The following is a 24,779-nucleotide window of genomic DNA, read 5'->3' as shown; positions in this document are numbered from 1 at the left end:
AAAGCATTCTTGTTGAGGCTGACCCTGAACCTGAAAGGACCTTGAAGCGAAAGCTAAGAGAAGCTAAAGCACAACTCTCTGTAGAGGACCTAGTAGAATTCTTCAAAGAAGAAGACATGGCAGCCGAAAACAACAACAATGCCAACAATGCAAGGAAGGTGCTGGGTGACTTTACTGCACCTATTCCCAACTTCTATGGGAGAAGCATCTCTATCCCTGCCATTGGAGCAAACACCTTTGAGCTTAAGCCTCAATTAGTTTTTCTAATGCAACAGAATTGCAAGTTCCATGGACTTCCATTGGAAGATCCTTATCAATTTTTAGCTGAATTCTTGCAAATCTGTGACATTGTCAAGACCAATGGGGTTGACCTTGAGGTCTACAGACTTATGCTATTCTCTTTTGCTGTAAGAGACAGAGTTAGAATATGGTTGGACTCACAACCTAAAGAAAGCCTGAACTCTTGGGAAAAGCTAGTCAATGCCTTCTTGGCAAAGTTCTTTCCACGTCAAAAATTGAGTAAGCTTAGAGTGGAAGTCAAAACCTTCAGACAGAAGGAAGGTGAATCCCTCTATGAAGCTTGGGAAAGATACAAACAATTGATCAGAAAGTGTCTTTCTGACATGCTTTCTGAGTGGAGCATCATAGGTATCTTCTATGATGGTCTGTCTGAACTGTCCAAGATGTCATTGGATAGCTCTGCTGGAGGATCTCTTCATCTGAAGAAGACGCCAGCAGAAGCTCAAGAACTCATTGAAATGGTTGCAAATAACCAATTCATGTACACTTCTGAAAGGAATCCTGTGAACAATGGGACGAATCAGAAGAAAGGAGTTCTTGAGATTGATACTCTGAATGCCATACTGGCTCAGAATAAAATATTGACTCAGCAAGTCAATATGATTTCTCAGAGTCTGTCTGGAATGCAAGCTGCACTAGGCAGTGCTAAGGACGCTTCATCTGAAGAAGAAGCTTATGATCCTGAGAACCCTTCAATGGAAGAGGTGAATTACATGGGAGAACCCTATAGAAACACCTATAATCCTTCATGGAGAAATCACCCAAATCTGTCATGGAAGGATCAACAGAGACCTCAACAAGGTTTCAACAACAATAATGGTGGAAGAAACAGGTTTAACAATAGCAAGCCTTTTCCATCATCTTCTCAGCAACAGACAGAGAATTCTAAGCAGAGCCACTCTGACTTAGCAACCATGGTCTCTGATCTAATCAAAACCACTCAAAGTTTCATGACTGAAACAAGGTCCTCCATTAGAAACTTGGAGGCACAAGTGGGTCAGCTGAGTAAGAAAGTTACTGAACTCCCTCCTAGTACTCTTCCAAGCAATACAGAAGAGAATCCAAAAGGAGATTGTAAGGCCATCAACATGACTGAACTTGGAGAGGAGAAAGAGGCAGTGAGCGCCACTGAGGAAGACCTCAATGGACGTCCACTGGCCTTCAATGAGTTCCCTAATAAGGAACCATGGGAATCTAAGGCTCACACTGAGACCATAAAGATTCTATTGGATTTACTTCTGCCATTCATGAGCTCTGATGAGTATTCTTCCTCTGAAGAGGATGAAGATGTCACTGAAGAGAAAGTTGCTAAGTACCTTGGAGCTATCATGAAGCTAAACGACATGTTATTTGGTAATGAGACTTGGGAGGATGAACCCCCTTTGCTCACCAAAGAATTGGCTAACTTGTCTAGGCAGAAACTACCTCAAAAGAGACAGGACCCTGGGAAGTTCTCAATACCTTGTACAGTAGGCACCATGACCTTCAAGGAGGCTCTGTGTAACCTAGGGTCAAGCATAAACCTCATGCCTCTCTCTGTAATAGAGAAGCTAGGGATCTTTGAGGTACAAGCTGCAAGAATCTCACTAGAGATGGCAGACAATTCAAGAAAACAAGCTTATGGACTTGTAGAGGATGTTCTGGTAAAGATTAAAGACCATTATATCCCTGCTGATTTCATAGTCCTAGAGACTGGGAAGTGCATGTATGAATCCATCATCCTTGGCAGACCCTTCTTAGCCACAGCGAAGGCTGTGATTGATGTTGACAGAGGAAAATTGATCATTCAAGTGAATGAAGAATCCCTTGTGTTTAAGGCTCAAGGATATCCCTCTGCAACTATGGAGAGGAAGCATGAAGAGCTTCTCTCAAAACAGAGTCAAACAGAGCCCCCACAGTCAAACTCTAAGTTTGGTGTTGGGAGGCCACAACTAAATTTTAAGTTTGGTGTTGAACCCCCACATTCAAACTCTAAGTTTGGTGTTGGGAGGTTCCAACATTGCTCTGAGTATCTGTGAGGCTCCATGAGAGCCCACTGTCAAGCTACTGACATTAAAGAAGCGCTTGTTGGGAAGCAACCCAATGTTATATTTATCTAATTCCCTTTGTTATTTTATGTTTTCTGTAGGTTGATGATCATGAAAAGTCACAAAATCAATTGAAAAAGCAAAAACAGAATAAAAAACAGAAAGAAAAATAGCACACCTTGGAGAAAACTTGCTGGCATTTAAACGCCAGTAAGGGCAGCAAATGGGCGTTTAACACCCAATCTGGTACCATTCTGGGCGTTTAACGCCAGAAAGGGGCACCAGACTGGCGTTAAACGCCAGGAAAGGGCAAGAAGCTGGCGTTAAACGCCAGAAATGGGCACCAGCCCGGTGTTTAACGCCAGAATTGGCATAAAGAGCATTTTTGCTCGCCACTTGGTGCAGGGATGAATTTTCCTTGACACCTCAGGATCTGTGGACCCCACATGATCCCCACCTACCCCACCACTCTCTCTCTTCTACACCCATTCACCAATCACCTCAACACCTCTTCCCCAAAAACCCCTCACCTATCAAATCCCACTATTCTCTTCACCACTCACATCCACCCTTTATAAAACCCACCTACCTCACCATTCAAATTCAAACCACTTTTCCTCCCAAACCCACCCATCCATGACTGAACCCTACCCCTCTCCCCACCCCTATATAAACCCTTCTTCACTCCTTAATTTTCACACGACCTAAACACTACTTCTCCCTCTTGGCCGAACCACAAAGCCACCTCCATCTCCTCTATTTCTTCTTCTTCTACTCTCTTCTTTCTTCTTTTGCTCGAGGACGAGCAAACCTTCTAAGTTTGGAGTGGTAAAAGCATTGCTTTTTATTTTTCCATAACCATTTATGGCATCTAAGGCCGGAGAAACCTCTAGAAAGAGGAAAGGGAAGGCAAAAGCTTCCACCTCCGAGTCATGGGAGATGGAGAGATTCATCTCAAGGGTGCATCAAGACCACTTCTATAAAGTTGTGGCCATGAAGAAGGTGATCCCCGAGGTCCATTTCAAACTCAAAAAGAGTGAATATCTGGAGATCCGACATGAGATCCGAAGAAGAGGTTGGGAAGTTCTTACCAACCCCATTCAACAAGTCGAAATCTTAATGGTTCAGGAGTTTTATGCCAATGCATGGATCACCAAGAACCATGATCAAAGTGTGAACCCGGACCCAAAGAATTGGCTTACAATGGTTCGGGGGAAATGCTTGGATTTTAGTCCGGAAAATGTAAGGTTGGCATTCAACTTGCCCATGATGCAAGGAGATGAACACCGTTACACTAGAAGGGTCAACTTTGATCAAAGGTTGGACCAAGTCCTCATAGATATTTGTGAAGAGGGCACTCAATGGAAGAGAGATTCAAGAGGGAAGCCGGTTTAACTGAGAAGGCATGACCTTAAGCCCGTGGCTAGAGGATGGTTGGAGTTTATCCAACGCTCAATCATTCCCACTAGCAACCGGTCCAAAGTTACTATAGACCGGGCTATCATGATTCATAGCATCATGATTGGAGAGGAAGTAGAAGTTCATGAGGTTATATCCCTAGAACTTTATAAGGTGGCGGACAAGTCCTCTACCTTGGCAAGGTTAGCTTTCATTCATCTCATTTGTCACCTCTGTTATTCAGTTGGAATTGACATAGAGGGAGACATCCTCATTGATGAAGATAAGCCCATCACTAAGAAGAGGATGGAGCAAACAAGAGATCCCACTAACCATGAAATCCCTGAGATGCCTCAAGGGATGCACTTTCCTCCACAAAACTATTGAGATCAAATCAACACCTCCCTAGGAGAATTGAGTTCCAATATGGGACAACTAAGGGTGGAGCACCAAGAACATTCCATTCTCCTCCATGAAATTAGAGAAGATCAAAGAGTCATGAGAGAGGAGCAACAAAGGCAAGGAAGAACAAGCCGCCATCACTAAGGTGGACCCGTTTTTTAATCTCCTTGTTCTTTAACTTCCTGTTTTTCAAATTTTCACACTTATGTTTATCTATGTTTGTGTCTTATGATCATTAGTATCTTAGTGTCTATGCCTTAAAGTTATGAATGTCCTATGGATCCATCACCTTTCTTAAATGAAAATTGTTCTTAATTGAAAAGGAGAAGAATTGCATGAATTTTGAATTTTATAGCAGATTAATTATTTTGATGTGGAGGCAATACTTTGACTTCTGAATGTATGCTTGAACAGTGCATATGTCTTTTGAATTTGTTGTTCATGAATGTGGGCTCTTGAAAGAAAGATGAAAAAAGAGACATGTTATTGAGGATCTAAAAAATCATAAAAATGATTCTTGAAGCAAGAAAAAGCATTGAATTCAAAAAAAAAAACGAAAAAAAACAAAAAAAAGAAGAAAAAGAAAAAAAATAGTTGTGATCCAAGGCAAAAAGAGTGTGCTTAAGAACCCTGGACACCTCTAATTGGGGACTTTAGCAAAGCTGAGTCACAATCTGAAAAGGTTCACCCAGTTATGTGTCTATGGCATGTATGTATCCTGTGGTAATACTGGAAGACAGAGTGCTTTGGGCCACGGCCAAGACTCATAAAGTAGCTATGTTCAAGAATCATCGTACTTAACTAGGAGAATCAATAACACTATCTGGATTCTGAGTTCCTATAGAAGCCCATCATTCTGAATTTCAAAGGATAAAGTGAGATGCCAAAACTGTTCAGAGGTAAAAAGCTAAAAGCCCCGCTCATCTAATTAATACTGATCTTCATAGATGTTTTTGGAATTCATTGCATATTCTCTTCTTTTTATCTTATTTGATCTTCAGTTGCTTGAGGACAAGCAACAATTTAAGTTTGGTGTTGTGATGAGCGGATAATTTATACTCTTTTTGGCATTGTTTTTAGTATGTTTTTAGTATGTTTTAGTTGGTTTTTATTATATTTTTATTAGTTTTTAGTTAAAATTCACTTTTCTAGACTTTACTATGAGTTTGTGTGTTTTTTTGTGATTTCAGGTATTTTCTGGCTGAAATTGAGGGACTTGAGCAAAAATCTGATTCAGAGACTGAAAATGACTGCAGATGCTGTTGGATTCTGACCTCCCTGCACTCAAAGTGAATTTTCTAGAGCTACAGAAAACCAATTGGCGCGTTCTCAATTGCGCTGGAAAGTAGACATCCTGGGCTTTGCAGCAATGTATAATAGTCCATACTTTGCTCGAGATTTGATGGCCCAAACCGGCGTTCCAAATCAGCTCAAAACTGCCCGGCGTTAAATGCCGGAACTGGCACAAGAATGGGAGTTAAACGCCCAAAATGGCACAAAAGCTGGCGTTTAACTCCAAGAAGAGTCTCTACACGAAAAAGCTTCAATGCTCAGCCCAAGCACACACCAAGTGGGCCCAGAAGTGGATTTTTATGTAATTTACTCATCTTTGTAAACCCTAGGCTAATAGTTCTCTACAAATAGGACCTTTTACTATTGTATTCATATCTAGGTAGCTATCTTTGAGTAGTCTTATGCTATCTTAGATCATGGGGGCTGGCCTCTCGGCCATGCCTAGACCTTGTTCTTATGTATTTTCAATGGTGGAGTTTCTATACACCATAGATTAAGGTGTGGAGCTCTGCTGTACCTCGAGTATTAATGCAATTACTATTGTTCTTCTATTCAATTCAGCTTATTCTTGTTCTAAGATACTCATTCGCACCCAAGAACATGATGAATGTGATGATTATGTGACGCTCATCATCATTCTCACTTATGAACGCGTGCCTAACAACCACTTCCATTCTACAAGCAAACAAGGCTTGAATGTTTATCTCTTGGATTCCTTAATCAGAATCTTCGTGGTATAAGCTAGAATTGATGGTGGCATTCAAGAGAATCTGGAAGGTCTAAACCTTGTCTGTGGTATTCTGAGTAGGATTCAAGGATTGAATGACTGTGACGAGCTTCAAACTCGCGATTGTGGGGCGTTAGTGACAGACGCAAAAGAATCACTGGATTCTATTCCGACATGATCGAGAACCGACAGCTGAATAGCCGTGCTGTGACAGAGCGCGTTGAACATTTTCACTGAGAGGACGGGACTATAGCCATTGACAACGGTGATGCCCAACATACAGCTTGCCATGGAAAGGAGTAAGAAGGATTGGATGAAGACAGTAGGAAAGCAGAGAGACGGAAGGGACAAAGCATCTCCATATGCTTATCTGAAATTCTCACCAATGAATTACATAAGTATCTCTATCTTTATTTTATGCTTTATTCATAAATCATCCATAACCATTTGAATCTGTTTGACTGAGATTTACAAGATGACCATAGCTTGCTTCATTCCAACAATCTCCGTGGGATCGACCCTTACTCGCGTAAGGTTTATTACTTGGACGACCCAGTGCACTTGCTGGTTAGTTGTGCGAAGTTGTGATAAAGAGTTGAGATTGCAATTGAGCGTACCATGTTGATGGCGCCATTGGTGATCACAATTTCGTGCACCACCTCCTATCCATTGATTCTCAAAGCCTTGGATCCTTTTTACCGTTGCCTTTTGGTTTTAAGGGCTATTGGCTTTTTCTGCTTGCTTTTTCTTTTTCTTTCTATTATTATTATTTTCGCCACTTTTTTTTCGCAAGCTTTTGCTATTCACTCCTTTTTCTTGCTTCAGGAATCAATTTCATAATTTTTCAGATTATCAATAGCATTTCTCTTTGTTCATCATTCTTTCAAGAGTCAACAATTTTAACATTCATAAACAACAAGATCAAAAATATGCGTTGTTCAAGCATTCATTCAGAAAACAAAAAGTATTGTCACCACATCAATATAATTAAACTAAATTCAAGGATAAATTCGAAACTCATGTACTTCTTGTTCTTTTTGTATTAAAACATTTTTCATTTAAGAGAGATGAAGGATTTATGGATTTATTCATAGCCTTAAGACATAGTTACTAAATACTAATGATCATGTAGGAAAGACACAAACATAAATAAACATTAAGCATAAAATAGAAAAACAAAGAATTAAGAACAAGGAAGTTAAGGAATGAGTCCACCTTAGTGAGGGTGGCGCCTTCTTGAAGGACCAATGGTGCTTTTTGAGCTCTTCTATGTCTCTTTCTTGCCTCTGTTGCTTGATCCCTAGTGATTTTGGTGCTCCTATCCTTAGTTGCTCCCAATAATTATGTGGAGGAAAATGTATCCCCTGAGTTATCTCAGAGATTTCTTGATGAGGGAATTCCTCATGCTCTCTTGATGTGCAGTCAAATGCTCTTCTACTGAGCTATGGACCCTTGAGATGAATCTCTCCATCTCCCATCACTCAAAGGTGGAAGCAATTGTCTTCCCTTTTCTCTTTTTTTGAGGTTTCTCTGGCCTTAGGTGCCATCAATGGTTATGGAAAAATAAAAAAAGCTATGCTTTTACCACACCAAACTTAGAATGTTGCTCGCCCTCGAGCAAAGAAGAAAGAATGGAAGGAGAAGAAGATATGGATGAGAGGGAGAGATTTGTATGTTTCGGCCATATGGGTGGGAATGGGTGGGGAATAGATGGATGAATGTGAGTGGTGAAGAGGTGATGGGGAAGAGAGATTGAGGTGATTGGTGAAGAAGAGAGAATGTGAGTTGAGGTAGGTGGGGATCCTATGGGGTCCACAGATCCTGAGGTGTCAAGGATTTAACATCCCTACACCAATTAGGCGTGTAAAACGCCATCTGAGTGCAATCCTGGCGTTTAACGCCAGATTGATGCTTGTTTCTGGCGTTAAACACCAGCTTTATGCTTGTTATGGGCGTTCAACGCCCATCTGCAGCATGTTTCTGGCGTTGAACGGCAGCTTTCCTCAGTGTGCAATCCCGGTGTTTAAACGCCAGATTGCTGCATGTTTCTGGCGCTTAACACCAGATCCATGCTCTGTTCTGGCGTTGAACGCCAGCCAGATGCTCCTTACTGGCATTTAAACGCCAGTAAGCCCTTCCTCCAGGGTGTGCTGTTTCTTCTGCTGTTTTTGATTCTGTTTTTAATTTTGGTATTTATTTTGTGACTCCACATGATCATGAACCTAATGAAAGATAAAAGAACAATAAAATAAAAATAAAATTAGAAAAATAAAAAATTGGGTTGCCTCCCAATAAGCGCTTCTTTAATGTCACTAGCTTGACAGTGGGCTCTCATGGAGCCTGGTGGACGAAATTGTGATTGCCCTCTTTGTATTTGCATAAGATTTATTTAATGGCTCTTTGGCGTATGTGATCACAACTACATTCAACTTAACCAGTAAGTGTACTGGGTCATCCAAGTAATACCTTACGTGAGTAAGGGTCGATCCCACAGAGATTGTTGGTATGAAGCAAGCTATGGTCACCTTGTAAATCTCAGTCAGGCGGATTCAAGTATAATTGGATTATTGGTTTAAATTTGATTAATGGAATAAATAGAAAATAAAGATAAATAAAATAATAGGATAGAAATACTTATGTAAATTAATGGTGGGGATTTTAGATAGGCGTGTGGAGATGCTAAAATCCTCTCGAATCTCTATTTTCTTATTACATTCATCCAATCCTTCCTACTCCTTTTCCATGGCAAGCTGTATGTAGGGCATCACCGTCATCAATGGCTACTTTTCATCCTCTCGGGAAAATGGTCCTATGCGCTGTCACTGCACGGCTAATCGTTTGGAGGCATCACCCTTGACAATGGCTACACCCCATCCTCTCAGTGAAAATGGTCCAAATGCTCTGTCACAGCACGTCTAATCATCTGTCGGTTCTCAATCAGGTTGGAATAGAATCCATTGATTCTTTTGCGTCTGTCACTAACGCCCAACCTTCAGGAGTTTGAAGCTCGTCACAGTCATTCAATACCGGAATCTTACTCGGAATACCACAGACAAGGTTAGACTTTCCAGATTCCCAGAATCCTACTCGGAATACCACAGACAAGGTTAGACTTTCTGGATTCCCATGAATGCCGCCATCGATCTAGCTTATACCACGAAGATTCTGTTGGAGAATCTAAGAGATATGCGTCCGGTCTAAGGTAGAACGGAAGTGGTTGTCAGTCATGTGCGTTCATAGGTGAGAATGATGATGAGTGTCATGGATCATCACATTCATCAAGTTGAAGTGCAAAGTATATCTTGGAATAAGAATAAAAGAGAATTGAATAGAAGATAATAGTAATTGTATTGAAACTTGAGGTACAGCAGAGCTCCACACCCTTAATCTATGGTGTGTAGAAACTCCACCGTTGAAAATACATTAGTGAAAGGTTCAGGCATGGCCGAGAGGCCAGCCCCCCTGAATGATCAAAAGACCGAATGGCCAAAAGATGACTAATACACTAGTAAAAAGTCTTATTTATACTAAACTAGCTACTAGGGTTTACATGAGTAAGTAATTGATGCATAAATCCACTTCTGGGGCCCACTTGGTGTATGTTTGGGCTGAGCTTGATCTATCCACGAGCTGAGGCTTCTCTTGGAGTTGAACGCCAAGTTATAACGTGTTTTGGGCGTTCAACTCCGGGTTGTGACGTGTTTCTAGCGTTTCACTCCAGACAGCAACATGGAACTGGCGTTGAGCGCCAGTTTACGTCGTCAATTCCCGAATAAAGTATGGACTATTATATATTGCTGGAAAGCTCTGGATGTCTAATTTCCAACGCCGTTGAGAGCGCGCCATTTGGACTTCTGTAGCTCCAGAAAATCCATTTCGAGTGCAGGGAGGTCAGATTCCAACAGCATCAGCAGTCCTTTGTCAGCCTCCTCATCAGAGTTTTGCTCAAGTCCCTCAATTTCAGCCAGAAATTACCTGAAATCACAGAAAAACACACAAACTCATAGTAAAGTCCAGAAATGTGAATTTAACATAAAAACTAATGAAAACATCCCTAAAAGTAGCTTGAACTTACTAAAAACTACCTAAAAACAATGCCAAAAAGCGTATAAATTATCCGATCATCACAACACCAAACTTAAATTGTTGCTTGTCCCCAAGCAACTGAAAAAAAAATAGGATAAAAAGAAGAGAATATACTATAAATTCCAGAATATCAATGAATATTAATTATAATTAGATGAGCGGGACTTGTAGCTTTTTGCTTCTGAACAGTTTTGGCATCTCACTTTTTCCCTTGAAATTTAGAATGATTGGCTTCTCTAGGAACTTAGAATTTCGGATTGTGTTATTGATTCTCCTAGTTAAGTATGTTGATTCTTGAACACAGCTACTTATGAGTCTTGGCCGTGGCCCTAAGCACTTTGTTTTCAAGTATTACCACCGGATACATAAATGCCACAGACACATGACTGGGTGAACCTTTTCAGATTGTGACTCAGCTTTGCTAGAGTCCCCAGTTAGAGGTGTCCAGAGCTCTTAAGCACACTCTTTTTACTTTGGATCACGACTTTAACCACTCAGTCTCAAGCTTTTCACTTGGACCTTCATGACACAAGCACATGGTTAGGGACAGCTTGATTTAGCCGCTTAGGCCTGGATTTTATTTCCTTGGGCCCTCCTATCCATTGATGCTCAAAGCCTTGGATCCTTTTTACCCTTGCCTTTTGGTTTTAAAGGCTATTGGCTTTTTCTGCTTGCTTTTTCTTTTTCTTTCTATTTTTTTTTGCCAATTTTTTTTTTGCAAGCCTTTGCTTTTTCACTGCTTTTTCTTGCTTCAAGAATTAATTTCATGATTTTTCAGATCATCAATAACATTTCTCTTTGTTCATCATTCTTTCAAGAGCCAACAATTTTAACATTCATAAACAACAATATCAAAAATATGCACTGTTTAAGCATTCATTCAGAAAACAAAAAGTATTGTCACCACATCAATATAATTAAATTAAATTCAAGGACAATTTTCAAAATTTATGTACTTTTTGTTCTTTTGAATAAAAAACATTTTTCATTTAAGAGAGGTGAAGGATTCATGGAATTATTCATAGCCTCAAGACATAGTTACTAAATACTAATGATCATGTAATAAAGACACAAACATCGATAAACATATAACAAAAAAAATGAAAAGTAGAAAAAAATTTAAGAACAAGGAATGAGTCCACCTTAGTGAGGGTGGCGCCTTCTTGAAGGACCATTGATGTCCTTGAGCTCTTCTATGTCTCTTCCTTGTCTTTGTTGCTCCTCCCTAGTGATTTTGGTGCTTCAATTAATTATGTGGAGGAAAATGTATCCCCTGAGGTATCTCAGAAATTTCTTGATGAGGGAATTCCTCATGTTCTCTTGATGTGCAGTCAAATGCTCTTCTACTGAGCTATGGACCCTTGAGATGAATCTCTCCATCTCCCATGACTTGGAGGTGGAAGCTTTTTGTCTTCCTTTTTCTTCTTCTTTTTTTCTTTTTTTTCTTTTTTTTTTTTGAGGTTTCTCTGAATTGTTGATTTTTAGTTTCTTTTGACTTCCTCTTCAGAGTCCTTTCAGGTTCAGGATCTGCTTCAATAAGAATGTTCTTGTCCTTGCTCCTGCTCATATGAAAAAGAAGGGAACAGAAAATAATAATAGGGATCCTCTTTGTACAGATATAGAGGTTCCTTTATGTGAGTAGAAAAGAGGAAGAATAGGAAGGAGAAGAGGAAAATTCGAACTCAGAGAGAGGGGGGTTCGAATTTTAGGATGAAGAGAAGTGTTAGTAAATAAATAAAATAAATAGAAGGAGGTGAGAGGGATAGAAATTCGAAAAATAAATTTTGAAAAAGGGATAGTAATTTTCGAAAAATAAAATAAAATAAAATAAAATTAAAATTTGAAATAATTAATTAATTAAAAAGAATTTTTGAAAAAGATGGAGGTATTTTCGAAAATTAGAGAGGAAAAAGTAGTTAGGAGATTTTGAAAAAGATAAGAAACAAACAAAAAGTTAATTAGTTAGTTGAAAAAGATATTAAAATCAAATTTGAAAAGACAAGAAGATAAGAAGTTAGTTAAGATATTTTAAAATCAAATTTTTGAAAAAGATAAAATTTTGAAAAAGATATGATATAAAAGATATGATAAAAAGATATGATTTTTGAAAAGATAAGATTGAAAAGATATTTTTTTGAAAAGATATGATTTTAAAAGATATGGTTTTTTAAAAAGATATAATTGAAATTAGTTTTGAAAAAGATTTGAATTTTAAAATCATAATTAATGACTTGACTCACAAGAAATCACAAGATATGATTCTAGAACTTAAAGTTTGAATCTTTCTTAACAAGAAAGTAACAAACTTGAAATTTTTGAATCAAAACATTAATTGATGATGTGATTTTCGAAAATATGATATAAAGATAAGAAAAAGATTTTGAAAATATTTTGAAAAACATTTTTGAAATTTTCGAATATGATAAAAAATGGAAAAGATATGATTTTTGAAAAAGATTTTAAAAAGATAAGATATTTATTATTTTTATTTTTTTTTTATTTTTGAATTTTTTTTATGAGAGAGAAAAACACTAAAAATGACTCACAACATGAAAATTATGAATCAAAACTCATAATGCATGCAAGAACACTATGAATGTCAAGATGAATACCAAGAACACTTTGAAGATCATGATGAACATCAAGAACATATTTTTGAAAAAAATTTTAATGCAAAGAAAACATGCAAGACACCAAACTTAGAAATATTTAATGCTTAGATAATATGAATGCAAAAATGCACATGAAAAACAACAAAAGATGCAAAATAAGAAAACATCAAGATCAAACAAGAAGACTTACCAAGAACAACTTGAAGATCATGAAGAACATTATGAATGCATGAAATTTTCGAAAATTGTAAAATTTTTTTTAAAACATGCAATTGACACCAAACTTATAAATTGACTCAAGACTCAAACAAGAAACTCAAAATATTTTTGGTTTTTATTATTTTCTTTTTTTTCCGAAAATTTTTCTTTAGAAAAACGAAAATAAAGAAAAAATTTTTGAAAATTTTTTTGAAAACTTTTTGAAAAGAAAATTACCTAATCTGAGCAAGAAGACGAACCGTTAGTTGTCCATACTCGAACAATCCTCGGCAACGGCGCCAAAAACTTGGTGGACGAAATTGTGATTGCCCTCTTTGTATTTGCATGAGATTTATTTAATGGCTCTTTGGCATATGTGATCACAACTACGTTCAACTTAACCAGCAAGTGTACTGGGTCATCCAAGTAATACCTTACGTGAGTAAGGGTCGATCCCACAGAGATTGTTGGTATGAAGCAAGCTATGGTCACCTTGTAAATCTCAGTCAGGCGGATTCAAGTATAATTGGATTATTGGTTTAAATTTGATTAATGGAATAAATAGAAAATAAAGATAAATAAAATAATAGGATAGAAATACTTATGTAAATTAATGGTGGGGATTTCAGATAGGCGTGTGGAGATGCTAAAATCCTCTCGAATCTCTATTTTCTTATTACATTCATCCAATCCTTCCTACTCCTTTTCCATGGCAAGCTGTATGTAGGGCATCACCGTCATCAATGGCTACTTTTCATCCTCTCGGGAAAATGGTCCTATGCGCTGTCACTGCACGGCTAATCGTTTGGAGGCATCACCCTTGACAATGGCTACACCCCATCCTCTCAGTGAAAATGGTCCAAATGCTCTGTCACAGCACGGCTAATCATCTGTCGGTTCTCAATTAGGTTGGAATAGAATCCATTGATTCTTTTGCGTCTGTCACTAACGCCCAGCCTTCAGGAGTTTGAAGCTCGTCACAGTCATTCAATACCGGAATCTTACTCGGAAAACCACAGACAAGGTTAGACTTTCCAGATTCTCGGAATCCTACTCGGAATACCACAAACAAGGTTAGACTTTCCGGATTCCCATGAATGCCGCCATCTATATATCTTATACCACAAAGATTCTGTTGAAGAATCTAAGAGATATGCGTCCGCCCTAAGGTAGAACGGAAGTGGTTGTCAGTCAGTGCGTTCATAGGTGAGAATGATGATGAGTGTCACGGATCATCACATTCATCAAGTTGAAGTGCAAAGTATATCTTGGAATAAGAATAAAAGAGAATTGAATAGAAGATAATAGTAATTGTATTGAAACTTGAGGTACAGCAGAGCTCCACACCCTTAATCTATGGTGTGTAGAAACTCCACCGTTGAAAATACATTAGTGAAAGGTTCAGGCATGGCCGAGAGGCCAGCCCCCCTGAATGATCAAAATACCGAATGGCCAAAAGATGACTAATACACTAGTAAAAAGTATTATTTATACTAAACTAGCTACTAGGGTTTACATGAGTAAGTAATTGATGTATAAATCCACTTCTGGGGCCCACTTGGTGTATGTTTGGGCTGAGCTTGATCTATCCACGAGTTGAGGCTTCTCTTGGAGTTGAACGCCAAGTTATAACGTGTTTTGGGCATTCAACTCCGGGTTGTGACGTGTTTCTGGCGTTTAACTCCAGACAGAAACATGGAACTGGCGTTGAGCGCCAGTTTACGTCGTCAATTCCCGAATAAAGTATGGAATATTATATATTGCTGGAAATCGCTGGATGTCTACTTTTCAACGCCGTTGAGAGCGCGCCATTTGGAGTTCTGTAGCTCCAGAAAATCCATTTTGAGTGCAGGGAGGTCAGATTCCAACAACATCAGCAGTCCTTTGTTAGCCTCCTCATCAGAGTTTTGCTCAAGTCCCTCAATTTCAGCCAGAAATTACCTGAAATCATAGAAAAACACACAAAATCATAGTAAAGTCCAGAAATGTGAATTTAACATAAAAACTAATGAAAACACCCCTAAAAGTAGCTTGAACTTACTAAAAACTACCTAAAAACAATGCCAAAAAGCGTATAAATTATCCGCTCATCAGAGCCACACAGGTGATCAGGTCAATGTTGTAGACTCCCAACACCAAACTTAGAGTTTAGATGTGGGAATTTAACACCAAACTTAGTGTTTGGCTGTGGCCTCCCAAGACCAAACTTAGAGTTTGATGGTGTGGGCTTTGTTTGACTCTGTACCGAGAGAAGCTTTTCATGCTTCCTCTCCATGTTTACAGAAGAACACCCTTAGGTCTTAAACACAAGGTAGTCCCCATTCAATTGAAGGACTAATTCTCCTATGTTAACATCTATCACAGCTCCTGCTGTGGCTAGAAAGGGTCTTCCAAGGATGATGCATTCATCCTCCTCCTTCCTAGTGTCTAAGATTATGAAATCAGAAGGGATGTAAAGGCCTTCAACCTTTACCAACACGTCCTCTACCAATTCATAAGCTTGTCTTACTGACTTGTATACCATTTGCAATGAAAATATGGCAGGCTGTACCTCAATGATCCCCAACTTCTCCATTACAGAGAGTGGCATAAGATTTATGCCTGACCCTAGGTCACACAGAGCCTTTTCAAAGGTCATGGTGCCTATGTTATAGGGTATTAAGAATTTACCAGGATCTTGTTTCTTTTGAGGTAAAGTTTGCTGAACCCATGTATTTAGTTCACCAATGAGCAAGGGAGGTTCACCTTCCCAAGTCTCATTACCAAACAACTTGGCATTCAGCTTCATGATAGCTCCTAGATATTGAGCAACTTGCTCTCCAGTTACATCTTCATCCTCTTCAGAGGAAGAATAGTTTTCAGAGCTCATGAATGGCAGAAGGAGGTTTAAAAGTCCTCAATAAGGAACTTCTTATTGCTTGAGAGACGTCCCCTGAGGTCTTCCTCATTGGGATTCACGTCCTCTCCTTCCTCTCTAGGTTTGGCCATGTTGATTATGTCAATGGCCTTGCACTCTCTTTTTGGATTCTCTTCAGTATTGCTTGGGAGAGTACTAGGAGGAGTTTCAGTGACTTTCTTACTCAGCTGGCCCACTTGTGCCTCCAAATTTCTGATGGAGGACCTTGTTTCACTCATGAAACTTAAAGTGGCCTTAGACAGATCAGAGACTATGTTTGCTAAGTTAGAGGTGCTCTGCTCAGAAGTCTCTGTCTGTTGCTGAGAAGATGATGGAAAAGGTTTGCTATTGCTAAACCTATTTCTTCCACCATTATTAAAGCGTTGTTGAGGCTTTTGTTGATCCTTCCATGAGAAATTTGGATGATTTCTCCATGAGGGATTATAGGTGTTGCCAAAGGCTTCCCCCATGTAATTTACCTCTGCCATTGCAGGGTTTTCAGGATCATAGGCCTCTTCTTCAGAAGATGCCTCTTTAGTACTGTTGGATGCATTTTGCCATCCATTCAGACTTTGAGAAATCATGTTGACTTGCTGAGTCAACATTTTGTTCTGAGCCAATATGGCATTCAGAGCATCAATTTCAAGAACTCCCTTCCTCTGAGGCATCCCATTATTCACGAAATTCCTCTCAGAAGTGTACATGAATTGGTTATTTGCAACCATTTCAATAAGTTCCTGAGCTTCTGCAGGCGTTTTCTTTAGGTGAATGGATTCACCTGCAGAATGGTCCAGTGACATCTTAGAGAACTTAGATAGACCATAATAGAATATATCTATCATGGTCCACTCTAAAAACATGTCAGAAGGACAATTTTTGGTCATTTGCTTGTATCTTTCCCAAGCTTCATAGAGGGATTCACCATCTTTTTGCTTGAAGGTCTGAACATCTACTCTAAGCTTGCTCAGCTTTTGAGGAGGAAAGAACTTAACCAAGAAGGCCGTGACCAGCTTATCCCAAGAGTTCATGCTATCTTTATGTTGTGAGTCCAACCATGTTCTAGCTATGTCTCTTACAGAAAAAGGGAAAAGCATGAGCATGTAGACTTCAGGATCTACTCCATTAGTCTTAACAGTCTCACAAATCTGCAAGAACTCAGTTGAAAACTGGTAGGGATCTTGTGATGGAAGTCCATGAAACTTGCAGTTCTGTTGCATTAGAGCAACTAATTGAGGTTTCAGCTCAAAATTATTTGCTCTAATGGCAAGAATTAAGATACTTCTTCCATCAAACTTGGAAGTAGGTGTAGTATAATCACCAAGTATCCTCCTTGCATTATTGTTGTTGGGTTCGGCTGCCATATCCTTTTCTTGTTCGAAAATTTCAGTAAGGTTATCTCTGGGTTGTTGTAATTTAGCTCTCTTAGTTTCATCTTCAGAGTCTTTTCAGGTTCAGGAGCAGCTTCAACAAGACTGCCTTTTTTCTTGTTCCTGCTCATATGAGAAAGAAGAGAACAGAAAAGGAAGAGGAATCCTCTATGTCACAGTATAGAGATTCCTTTATGTTAGTAGAAGAAGAAAGGGAATAAGAGTGAAGAAGAATGAATAATCCAAACACAAGGGTGAGGATAGGAGCAGAGATTTGAGATGAAGAGAAGTGTTAGTAAATGAATAAATAAATAGAATAAGATGAGAGAGAAAAGTTTTCGAAAATAATTTTTGAAAAGGAGTTAATGATTTTTGAAAATTAAAGGTGAAATAAAATTAAAATTAAAATTTAAAGCAATTAATTAATTAAAAGAATTTTGAAAAGTAAGGAGAAATTTTCAAAAATTAGAGAGGGAAAAGTAGTTAGGTGGTTTTGAAAAAGATAAGAAACAAACAGAAAAATCAATTAGTTAGTTGAAAAAGATTTGAAAATCAAATTTGAAAAGATAAGAAGATAAGAAGATATTTTGAAATCAAATTTTTGAAAAAGATAAAATTTTGAAAAATATATGATAAAAAGATATGATTAAAAAGATATGGTTGGAAAAGATTTAATTTTTAAAATTTAAAATTAATTACTTGACTAACAAGAAACTAAAAGATATGATTCTAGAATTTAAAGATTAAACCTTTCTTAACAATAAAGTAACAAACTTCAAATTTTTTAATCAATCACATTACTTGTTAGTTAAGTTTCGAAAATTTGAAATAAAATAAGAAAAATATTTTGAAAAATTAAATTAAAATTTTCGAAAAATAGTAAGAAAAATGAAAAATATTTGATTTTTTTGAAAAAGTTTTGAAAAGATAAGATTTTTTAAAAATTGAAAATTTGACTTGACTTACAAGAAATAACTAATTTTAAAAATTTTTTGACTAAGTCAACTTAAATTTTTGAAATTTTGAGAGAAAAAAGGAAAAGATAATTTTTTAATTTTTAATGATGAGTGACAAAAACACAATTATGACCCAAAACATGAAAATTTTGGATCAAAACACATGATGCATGCAAGAACACTATGAATGTCAAGATGAACACCAAGAACACTTTGAAGATCATGATGAACATCAAGAACATATTTTTGAAAAAAATTTTATGCAAAGAAAACATGCAAGACACCAAACTTAGAAATCTTTCATGTTTAGACACTATGAATGCAAAAATGCACATAAAAAACATCATACAACACAAAACAAGAAAATTTAAAGATCAAACAAGAAGACTTACCAAGAACAACTTGAAGATCATGAAGAACACTATGAATGCACGAATTTTCGAAAAATGCAAGAACAAGATGAATATGCAATTGACACCAAACTTAAAACATGACACAAGACTCAAACAAGAATCACAAAATATTTTTGGTTTTTATGATTTTATGAATTTTTTGTATTTTCTTTTATTATTTTCGAAAAATATATAGGAAAAAGAAAATAAGAAATTCAAAATTTTTAAGAAGAATTCAAGGAATCTTTCAATGTTAGCCTAAAGCTCCAATCCAAGGGTTGGACATGGCTTAATAGCCAGCCAGCTTTAGGATGGCATTTCATGCATTGAGGTGATTAGTTGAAGTCTCATTCCAAAAGGATTTGGATATGGCTTTACAGCCAGCTAGGATTCAACATACTTCATAAAACTCTAGAATCCATTCTTAAAAATTCTGAAGCCATAGAATGATTTATTTTTAATTAAATTTTTTTTGGAAAATTTTTGAAAACAAAACAAAAAGAAAATTGCCTAATCTGAGCAACAAGATGAACCGTCAGTTGTCCAAACTCGAACAATCCCCAGCAACGGCGCCAAAAACTTGGTGTACGAAATTGTGATCTCTAATAATGGCATTCAACTTGGTATGCGCGTTTATAGCTCAGCACTTTCTTCACAACCTCGCACAACTAACCAGCAAGTGCACTGGGTCGTCCAAGTAATAAACCTTACGTGAGTAAGGGTCGATCCCACAGAGATTGTTGGTATGAAGCAAGCTATGGTCATCTTGTAAATCTCAATTAGGCGGATAATATATGGTTATGGAGTTTTTGAATAGTAATAATAAATAAACAGAAAATAAAGATAGAAATACTTATGTAAATCATTGGTAGGAATTTCAGATAAGTATATGGAGATGCTGTGTTCCTTTTTGATCTCTGCAACATACTGCTTTCTTACTTCCAATCCTTCTTACTCCTTTCCATGGCAAGCTGTATGTAGGGCCTCACCGTTGTCAATGGCTACATCCCATCCTCTCAGTGAAAAAGGTCCAAATGCTCTGTCACAGCACGGCTAATCATCTGTCGGTTCTCGATCATGCCGGAATAGAATCCATTGATTCTTTTGCGTTTGTCATCACGCCCAACAATCGCGAGTTTGAAGCTCGTCACAGTCATTCAATCCCTAAATCCTACTCGGAATACCACAGACAAGGTTTAGACTTTTTGGATTCTCATGAATGCCGCCATTAATTCTAGCTTATACCACGAAGATTCTGATTAAGGAATCCAAGAGATATGTGTTCGGTCTAAGGTAGAACGGAAGTGGTTGTCAGTCACGCGTTCATAGGTGAGAATGATGATGAGTGTCACGGATCATCACATTCGTCATGGTGAAGTGCAACGAATATCTTAGAATAGGAATAAACTGAATTGAATAGAAAATAGTAGTAATTGCATTAAAACTTGAGGTACAACAGAGCTCCACACCCTTAATCTATGGTGTGTGTAGAAACTCTACCGTTGAAAATACATAAGTGATGAAGGTCCAGGCATGGCCGAATGGCCAGCCCCCATGAATGATCAATAGTCTCCTAAGATGAATAATGGAATAAAACTGAGACCAAAGATGTCTAATACAATAGTAAAATGTCCTATTTATACTAGACTAGCTACTAGGGTTTACAGAAGTAAGTAATTGATGCAGAAATCTACTTCTCGGGCCCACTTGGTGTGTGCTTGGGCTGAGCTTGAGTTTTACACGTGCAGAGACTTCTTTTGGAGTTGAACGCCAAGTTGTAACGTGTTTTTGGCGTTCAACTCTGGTTCGTGACGTGTTTCTGGCGTTTGACTACAGAATACAGCATGAAATTGGCGTTGAGCGCCAGTTTACGTTGTCAAAATCTCGAATAAAGTATGAACTATTATATATTGCTGGAAAGCTCTGGATGTCTACTTTCCAACGCTGTTGAGAGCGCGCCATTTGAAGTTCTGTAACTCTAGAAAATCCATTTTGAGTGCAGGGAGGTCAGAATCCAACAACATCAGCTGTCCTTTGTCAACCTTCTTATCAGAGTTTTGCTCAGGTCCCTCAATTTCAGCCAGAAAATACCTGAAACTACAGAAAAACACACAAACTCATAGTAAAGTCCAGAAATGTGAATTTAGCATAAAAACTAATGAAAACATCCCTAAAAGTAGCTAGATCTTACTAAAAACTACCTAAAAACAATGCCAAAAAGCGTATAAATTATCCACTCATCAATGGCCATATAATTTGCAATGTCTGCAAACCATGGTGCCTGCTGAATGAGGAAAAATTGCTCATCCAAAAATGTCTCAGTCACAGCTGTGGGTGGTTGTACTCCTGCTTCAGGCTCAATTCTGGAAAGATGGTCAGCTACTTGATTCTCTGACCCTTTCTTGTCTTTTATCTCAATATCAAACTCCTGAAGGAGCAACACCCATCTGATTAATCTTGGTTTAGAATCCTATTTGGTTAGAAGTTACTTCAAAGTAGCATGATTAGTATAAATAATAACCTTAGAACCAAGTAAATAGGACCTAAACTTATCAACAGCATACACAATAGATAATAATTCCTTTTCTGTAGTTGTGTAATTCTTTTGGGCATCATTTAACACACGACTGGCATAGTAAATGACATGTACAAGCTTACCATGCCTCTGTCCTAAAATAGCTCCTATAGCAAAGTCACTAGCATCACACATTAATTTAAATGGTAGATCCCAGTCAGGGGGAGCTATAATGGGAGCAGAGGTAAGGTTTGCTTTCAGAGTTTCAAAAGCATGCAAACAATCAGAATTAAAGACAAAAGGAACATCAGCAACCAACAGGTTTCTTAGAGGTTTAGAAATTTTAGAAAAATCCTTTATAAATCTTCTATAAAATCCTGTATGACCCAAGAAACTCCTGACTGCCTTAACATTAGTTGGTGGTGGTAATTTTTCAATTACCTCCACCTTTGCTCTATCAACCTCAATTCCCTTGAAATCTGGTGTCCAAGAACAATACCTTCTATAACCATAAAATGACATTTTTCCCAATTTAAAACAAGGTTTGATTTTTGACACCGTTTCAAGACAAGAGACAAATGCTTAAGGCAGGATTCAAAAGAATTACCAAAAACAGAAAAGTCATCCATAAATACCTCAATAAACCTTTCAACCATATCAGAAAAAATTGAAAGCATACACCTCTGAAAAGTTGCTAGAGCATTACAAAGTCCAAAAGGCATTCTTCTGTAGGCAAATACTCCAAAGAGGCATGTGAATGCTGTCTTCTCTTGATCTTGAGGGTCCACTGCAATTTGGTTATATCCAGAGTATCCATCTAGAAAGCAATAAAATGCATGACCAGCTAACCTCTCAAGCATTTGATCAATGAAAGACAAGGGGAAATGATCCTTCCTTGTAGCAGTGTTGAGCCTCCTGTAGTCTATACACATTCTCCATCCTGTGACTGTTCTTGTGAGAATAAGCTCATTCTTTTCATTCTTGATCACTGTCATCCCTCCTTTCTTGGGAACTACCTGCACAGGACTTACCCAAGGACTTTCAGAAATTGGGTAAATAATTCCTGCTTCCCATAGTTTTATTACCTCTTTTTGGACCACCTCTTTCATGGTTGGATTGAGTCTCCTTTGTGGTTGCACAACTAGTTTAGCATCATCTTCAAGGAGGATCTTGTGCATACACTTGGTTGGACTAATCCCCTTCAAGTCACTAATGGTCCACCCAAGAGCTATTTTATGGCTCTTGAGCACTGAAATAAGCGCGTCTTCCTCTTCAGGCTTCAGGGAAGAGCTAATAATCACTGGATATGAGTCATTCTCACCCAAGAACACATATTTCAGAGAAGGAGGTAAGGATTTAAGCTCAAGTTTGGGGGCTTCTTCCTCTGCTTTAGGCGTGTGAACCATAGCCTTTTTGGGTGGTGAATTATCAATTTCAACTAATTCATACTCAGAGATAGGATCCAGAATGTCATCAAGCACCTCAGCTTTCAGTACCTCTTGAACAAGTGGTTCAATAACATCTATTTTCATACACCCTTCAGAATTATTAGAGTGCTTGAGAGCTTCAAAAACATGAAGGGCCACCTGTTCTTCATTGACCTTCAGGTTCAATTCACCATTTTGTACATCAATCAGAGCCCTACTTGTAGCTAAAAAGGGTCTACCAAGTATAATAGAGGATTTTACCTCCTCTTCCATGTCTAATATAACAAAATCAATAGGAAAGATGAATGGTCCTACTTTAACAAGTAAATCCTCAACAACACCCACAGGTAATTTAATAGAAAGATCAGCAAGTTGAAGAGAAATACGAGTGGGTTTTACCTCCTCAATTTGAAGCTTTTTCATCACTAAAAGTGGCATGAGATTGATGCTAGCTCCAAGGTCACATAAAGATCTCTGAATGGTGACATCTCCAATGGTGCAAGAAATTACAAAGCTCCCTGGATCTGGCATCTTCTTAGGAAGGTTGTGTTGAATAATGGCACTGCATTCCTTGGTTAATACCACTGTTTCTTGTTCCTTCCAATTCCTCTTATGGGTCAACAGTTCTTTCATAAATTTAGCATAGAGAGGCATTTGCTCAAGAGCCTCTGCAAAGGGAATGTTGATCTGTAGCTTCTTGAAGACATCTAAAAATTTAGAGAACTGCTTTTCTTTGGAAGCCTTCTGAAGTCTCTGAGGATATGTCATTTTTGGCTTGTATTCAGGAGCCTTTGGCAATGCAGGATACGTGTCTAGAGAGTTAGGGAATGGGTTGTCTGCATGCTTTGGAGGTGCGTGCTCCATTTTTTCCTTTTTCTCCTCTGGAGCTTTCTTTTCAACTAGCTCTTCATTGGTCCTTGTCTCAGAGCCAGCTGTTGTACCACTTCTCAATTGAATAACCTTGCAGTCTTCTCTTGGGTTCACCACTGTATCACCTGGAAATGTACTTGCAGACCTCTCAGGTATTTGCTTGCTCAGCTGGTCTATTTGCACTTCCAAGTTTCTAATGGAGGTTCTGGTTTCCTGCATAAAACTTCTCATCATCTCTCAATTAGAATCTTCCTTGGATTTAGAGTTAGCCTGCTGAGGCTGAGATTGGCGGTTATTGTAATTGTTCTGTTGGAAGCCGCCCTAAGGATTATTGTTGAAATTCTGAGGCCTCTGAGGTTGGTCTCTCCACCCAAAATTTGGGTGATTTCTCTATCCTTGATTGTATGTCTGGGAATATGGGTCATTATTGGGATTTCTAGAGCCACTCCCCATGTAATTGACCTGTTCGGAAGAGGATTGAGCATAATCATAGTTATCCTTTTGCACTAAATTTCTTGCCATGTCATAAGGGACCTCTTGAGGTGGATTTTGGGTGTTGACAGCTGAGACTTGCATGTCACTCATGTGTTGAGTAAGTAGATTTATTTGCTGAGACATAAGCTTGTTCTGAGCAAGAATAGCATTAAGAGCTTCTACTTCCATGACACCCTTCTTCTGAGGAGCCTCAGAGTTCACAGGATTCCTATTAGATGAGTATAAATATTGGTTGCTGGCAACCAATTCAATAAGCTCAATAGTCTCCTCCAGTATCTTCTTCTTGTGCAATGAACCTCCTGCAGAATTGTCTAAGCACATCTTGGACATTTCACCCAAGCCTTCATAAAAGATATCTAGTTGAGTCCATTTGGAGAACATGTCCGGAGGGCATTGCCTAGTCAGTAGCTTGTATCTCTCCCAAGCTTCATACAGAGTTTCACCATCCTTCTGTTTGAAGGTATGAACCTCCACCCTAAGCTTAGTCAGCTTCTTTGGTGGGAAAAATTTAGTGAGAAACTCAGTAACCACCTTGTTCCAAGTATTCAAACTCCCATTGGGTTGAGAATCTAGCCATAGCTTTGCTCCATCCCTCAGAGCAAACGGGAAGAGCATGAGTTTGTACACCTCTGGGTTCACTCTAATTGTCTTCACAGTATCACAAATCTGCAGAAAATTGAAAATAAATTTATTTGGGTCTTTGTGGGGAAGACCATGATACTGGCAATTTTGTTGCACCAGGGTGACTAGTTGTGGCTTCAACTCAAAGTTGTTCACAGCTATAGGAGGCACCACAATGCTTTTTCCATACAGATCTG

At 38.2% G+C, this 24,779-nt stretch overlaps 2 non-coding genes across 2 annotated transcripts; both read left to right on the top strand.

Moving 5' to 3' along the window:
• Positions 1 to 16,797: 16,797 nt before the first annotated feature.
• On the top strand, positions 16,798 to 16,901 carry LOC112714127 (small nucleolar RNA R71). The gene has a single exon (XR_003159083.1). It is a non-coding gene; the product is annotated as a small nucleolar RNA R71 (small nucleolar RNA).
• Positions 16,902 to 24,337: 7,436 nt separating this feature from the next.
• LOC112713719 (small nucleolar RNA R71) lies at positions 24,338 to 24,444 on the top strand. Its single transcript, XR_003158689.1, has one exon. It is a non-coding gene; the product is annotated as a small nucleolar RNA R71 (small nucleolar RNA).
• The last annotated feature ends 335 nt before the right edge of the window (positions 24,445 to 24,779 follow it).

Source organism: Arachis hypogaea, chromosome 9, assembly GCF_003086295.3.
Source record: "Arachis hypogaea cultivar Tifrunner chromosome 9, arahy.Tifrunner.gnm2.J5K5, whole genome shotgun sequence".
Classification (NCBI taxonomy): domain Eukaryota; kingdom Viridiplantae; phylum Streptophyta; class Magnoliopsida; order Fabales; family Fabaceae; genus Arachis; species Arachis hypogaea.
The sequence above is the reverse complement of the archived record's forward strand: the minus strand, read 5'-3'. Positions and strand labels throughout refer to the sequence as shown.